The sequence below is a fragment of the Cupressus sempervirens genome, chromosome 7, assembly GCF_028749045.1.
Source record: "Cupressus sempervirens isolate cs-2001-9-10 chromosome 7, ASM2874904v1, whole genome shotgun sequence".
In the NCBI taxonomy this organism is placed as follows: domain Eukaryota; kingdom Viridiplantae; phylum Streptophyta; class Pinopsida; order Cupressales; family Cupressaceae; genus Cupressus; species Cupressus sempervirens.
In genome coordinates this window covers 452,817,673-452,823,672 of record NC_143124.1, presented here as the reverse complement: position 1 = coordinate 452,823,672, position 6,000 = coordinate 452,817,673, and positions in this window count along the sequence as shown.

Sequence of the window (6,000 nt, the reverse complement as noted above, 5' to 3'; positions counted from 1 at the left end):
CCAAGATCAACACTTTCAAAGTTATGCAGTGATGCACCTGTGAACTGAGGCACACTGGAAGTTTTGGCATTGAGCGAGATTGTTGTGCCGAATACAAATAGAATGTGATCTCTCAAAAATGAGATAGGTTAATGTAGGCCTTTGCATGATTATCTTGTAGCATTCAATGTTTCACTAATAGCCCCCACAAGCTTTGAGTTACAACCCTAGGAAGATCAATCTCCAAACGCACTTGGAGCACCTTGGAGACTCTTCAGTATAGGGTTGCTGTGAATAATGGAGGCTCTTTGTGACCAGAACAAGGGTGTCACTTAGCTTCACTTTCCCATCTAGAGCTAATGGTGCTCACAATTCAATGCCAATATTAGCAGTTTCAAAGTTACATAGTGATGCACCTATGAACTGAGGCACACTGCAAGTTTTGACATCGACCGAGATTGTTGTGCCAAATCCAAATGGAATGTGATCTCTTAGAAATGAAATAGATTATTGTAGGCCTTGACATGAATGTACTATAGAATTTGACATTTCACCAATATCCCCCACAAGCTTCGAATTATGACCCTCAGAAGATTGACCTCCAAACAGACTTAGAGCACCTTGGAGACTCTTTAGTACAGGTTGGCCATGAATAAAAAAGGCTCTCTATGGCTAGAAAAATGGTGTCACTAAGGTTCATACACCCATTGAGAGCTGATGGAACTGATGATTCAATGCCAAGATTAACAGTTTCAAACTTACATAGTGATGTACCTATGAATTGAGGCACACTACAAGTTTTGTTATCGAACAAGGTCATTGTGCCAAATCTAAACGAAATGTGATCTCTTAGAAATGAGATAGGTTATTTTAGACCTTGACTTGACTATCTTGTAGCATTTAACATTTCAATAATAGCTCGCACAAGCTTTGAGTTACAACCTTTAGAAGATCGACCTCATAATGCACTTGGAGCACCTTGGAGACTCTTTGGTACGAGGTGGCCACAAATGTTTGAGGCTCTCCATAGTTGGAACAAGGGTGTCACTAGGATTTACCTAACCATCCAGAGGTAATGACATTGAATATTTGGTGGCAAGATCATTGGTTTCAAAGTTACATAGTGATGCACTTATGAACTGAGGCACACTACAAATTTCAGCATCGAGTGAGATCATTGTGCCAAATCCAAATAGAATTTTCTCTAAAAAATGAGATAGGTTATTGTAGGCCTTAGCATGATCATCCTATAGTATTACACATTTCACCAATACCCCCATGAGCTTCAAGTTATGAACCTCAAAAGATTGACCTCCAAATGCATTTAGAGCACCTTGGAGACTCTTCTATATGGGGTGGCCACGAATGTTGAAGGCTCTTTGAGGCTAGAAAAAGAGTGTCACTAGGGTTTACCACCCATCAAAAAGTAATGGTGTTGACTATTTGATTCCAAGATCATTAGTTTCAAAGTTACACATTGATGCAATAATGAACTGAGGCGTACTACAAGTTTTGACATTGATAGAGATCACTATGCTGAATCCAAATGGAATGCGATCTCTCATAAATGAGATAGGTTATTGTAGGCCTTGGGATGAATATCCTCTAGCATTTGACATTTGATAGATATCTGCCACAAGCTCTAAGTTATGACCCTTGGAAGGTCGATGTCCAAACACACTTAGTGCACCTTGGAGACTCTTCAGTATGGGATGGTTGCGAACATTGGAGGCTCTCCATGGCTAGATAAAGGGTGTCACTAGAGTTAACCCACCCATCTGGAGAAACTATTTGATTCCAAGATCAATGGTTTCAAAGTTATGCAGTGATGCACCTATGAATTGAGGCACACTACAAGTTTTGGCATTGAGCGAGATCGTTGTGCCAAATTAAAAAAAAATGTGATCTCTCAGAAATGAGATAGGTTATTGTAGGCCTTAGCATGAACATCCTATAACATTTTAAATTTCATTGATATCCCCCATGAGCTCTGGGTTTTGAACCTCAGAAGATCAACCTCCAAACACACTTAAAGCACCTTAGAGACTATTCGGTATGGGGTGGCCTTGAATGTTGGAGGCTCTCCATGGCCAAAACAAGGGCATCACTAGGGTTCACCCAACCATCTAGAGCTAATGGAACTGACTATTCAATGCAAAGATCAATTGTTTCAAAGTTACGCAGTGATGCACCTATGAACTGAGGCACATACCAAGTTTTAGCATCAAGTGAGATCACTTTGCTGAATCCAAATATAATATAATCTCTTAGAAATGAGATAGGTTATTGTAGGCCTCAAAATTTCTATTATGTATCATTTAAAATTTTACCGATAGCCCCCACGAGCTCCAGGTTACAACCCTAGGAAGATCAACTTCCAAATGCACTTAAAGCACCTTGGAGACTCTTCGAAATGGGGTGGCTGTGAATGATAAAGATTCTTCATGGATAGAACAAGGGTGTCACTAGGGTTCACCCACCCATTTGGAGCTAATGGCACTAATGATTCAATTCTAAGATCAATGGTTTCAAAGTTACATAGTGATGCACCTATGAATTAAGGCACACTACAAGTTTTGACATCGAGTGAGATCATTGTGTTGAATCAAAATGGAATCTGATCTCTTAGAATTGAAATAGGTTATTGTAGAGCTTAGCATGAAAATCATGTAGCATTTTTAATTTCACCATGAGCCCCCATGAGTTCCATTTTATGATCCTCAGAAGATTGACCTCCAAATGCACTTAGAGCACCTTGGAGACTCTTCAGTATGGGGTGGTCGTCAATGATGGAGGCTCTCTATGGCTAGAACAAGGGTGTTAATAGGGTTCACCCACCAATCTAGAGCTAATGAAACTAATGATTCAATGCCAATATCAATGGTTCTAAAGTCATGTAGTAATGCTGCTATGAATTGAGGTACACTACAAGTTTTGGCATCAAACAAGATCATTGTGTTGAATCTAAATGAAATTTGATCTCTTAAAAATGAGATAGGTTATTTTAGAATATAGCATGACCATCTTGTAGCATTTGAAATTTCACTGATAGCCTACACAATCTTTGAGTTATGATCCTCAAAAGATTGACCTCTAAATGCACTTAGAGCACCTTGGAGACTGTTTGGTACAGGGTGGCCGCAAATGTTGGAGGCTCTTTGCTAAAAAAAAAAGTTTATCATTAGAGTTCACCCAACCATATAGAGCTAATGATACTAACTATTTAATGCCAATATCATTAGTTTCAAAGTTATGCAGTGATGCACCTATGAACTAAGGCACACTGCAAGTTTTAGCATCGAGTGAGATCACTATGACAAATCCAAAAAGAATGTGATATCTCAAAAATGAGATAGGTTATTGTAGGCCCTGGCATGAATATCTTATAGCATTCAACATTTTTCTAATATACCCCACAAGCTCCAAGTTATGACCCTTGAAAGATCGACCTCGAAACGTACTTAGTGCACCTTGAGGACTCTTCGGTATGGGGTGGCTGTGAACACTGGAGGGTCTTTGTGGCTAGAAAAAGGGCATCTCTAGGGTTCACCCACCCATCCAAAGCTAATGGTACTAACTATTTGATGCCAAGATCAATAGTTTTAGGGTTACGCAGTGACACGCCTATAACCTAAGGCATACTGAAAGTTTTGGCATTGAGCAAGATCACAATGCTGAATCCAAACAAAAAATGATCTCTCAAAACTAAGATAGGTTATTATAGGCCTTGACATGACCATCCTATAGAATTCAATGGTTCACCAATAGCCCCCACAAGCTTTGAGTTATGACCCTTGGATTATTGACTTCCAAATGCAATTAGAACACCTTGGAGACTCTTCAGTATGAGGTGGCCATGAATGTTGGAGGTTCTCCACAACCAGAAAAAGGGTCTCACTAGGGTTCACCCACTCATTTAGAGCTAGTTGCACTGAGTATTCAATGCCAAGTTCAATAATTTCAAAGTTACACAGTGATATACCTATGAATTGAGGCACACTGCAAGTTTTGGCATCAATTAAGATCATTGTGCCAAATCCAAATGGAATGTGATCTCTCAAAAATGAGATACGTTATTGTAGGCCTTGGCATGAGCATCCTATAGCATTTAATGTTTCACTAATAGCACCAACAAGCTCCAAGTTATGACCCTAGGAAGATTGACCCTAAAATGCACTTAGAGCACCTTGGAGACTCCTTGGTATGGAGTGGCTAGGAATGATGGAGGCTCTCCACAACTAAAAGAATGATGTCACTAGGGTTGACCTAACCATCTAGAGCTAATGGAGCTAATGATTCAATTCAAAGATCAATGGTTTCAAAGTTTTGTGTAAGTATTAATTAAAATCATCATTTTTTAGGTCCTTCCACATAAATTACATTAAGTAAAAATATCTTTGTTTCTTACAGTAAATCAACAAGTTTAAATTTATAATATCTCAAGTGTTTCATCATTATTACATCAATACGCAACCACCAAATATTGTAGTGTCAAAATTTGTAATATAAAAAATGGAATATATTTTTCTTCATTCTACTCCTTATTTAGTTTTTTTATCTTCATGCATGGATACTCTTCATGATATACCTACATTCCAATATCTTGAAAAATATTAGTAAATAATCATATTAAACAAAATAATCATCGGTTCATTGAATCATTATGAATAAAAGAACGTTAGAAGTAAATATACCTAGTCAAGTGTTTCTATAGGGTCCTCTCTTCGTTTTAGGCTCTTTAGTAGGGCTTCATGATCAACATTAGTAATAGTGAAAAGTTCTTTTACTTTTGGTCTTCCTTGATGCCTCAAAAATTGCACATTTGTTTCTATAATAAGATGTGAATATATGAGAATTGTTTGTACTTTTGATAGTCTTCAAATGCATGAATTCCATTCCTTCTAAGCATGTATGTCTGCAAGCATGTTCCAACAACAAAAACTAAACCAACAGGATATGTGAATCCATCATCATCTATGATTGATTATGCAAGCTTTTTTTACCTCTTACACAACATGCTAACCAATAATTTAATTTCTCTTCATTCCCCTCTAGTGCAACCAATGCAAAGACATGTCTTGGCTAAAGAAGATTCAATAGATGGTTATGCTCAAGTCACCCAAGACCAAGGAACTCAAACACAAGCACAATAGTAGACCAAAGAGAGAGTATGATCAAAATGATGATATATTCATTCAATATGCCATATATTCCATATGAGAGTACACTAGGAGTGCCTGCATATAAAGGCCTTTGGAGAGCTTCTAGAATGCATAGAAGTCAACAACATGATAAGTCATACAACTATGCACATGTCCACCAAATATGTGTTATCCTCCATTAAGAATAGAAGTAAGTGCGATGATGTGAGGATAAGCCTAAAATGGTGTAGCATGCAAATCAGTGGTGTAGACAACATGTGCTGAATTTAGAGTGTGAATAACTATGTTGTCTATATGACAATTCAGTGAATGATGCAAACTCTAGTGTTGTAGACACCATGTGTTGAAATAGAGTTGCATACTTCTATGTTTTCAACATGAAAACTCATGAGAGTACACAAAATCCTAAGTGTCTCACCTAAATAAATAATAAAATAATGCATTAACCTAAGTAAACTTAAGTATAAATAGTAAATGCTTATTTACACCAACACCCCCCTTAAGTGCAACTTAGGTGAATGCTCTTAAGCCTATGAAATGTAGGATGAAATGCATGATGGGTCCTAGCTACGAGGCCATGTTAGGTACCCATTTACATAATGAAATGCAATCTCTCATAAAGTAGAGAAAGAGGGAAAGCCTCATGGGAAAAACCCTCCCCCAAAAAGAGAGATGAAAAGCACACACGATGTATGGATGGATGGAGTAATCAAGACTCCTGCCCCAATTATGTCATACATCCAGTATATACATAAGAGAAAAATGAGAAGAGGAAGAAAGACAGGATAGGCTGCCCCCCAAAGAAAAATGCCTGCCAGTGATTGCTCTGATGAAGAAGCTGATCCAAGACTGCAAAATG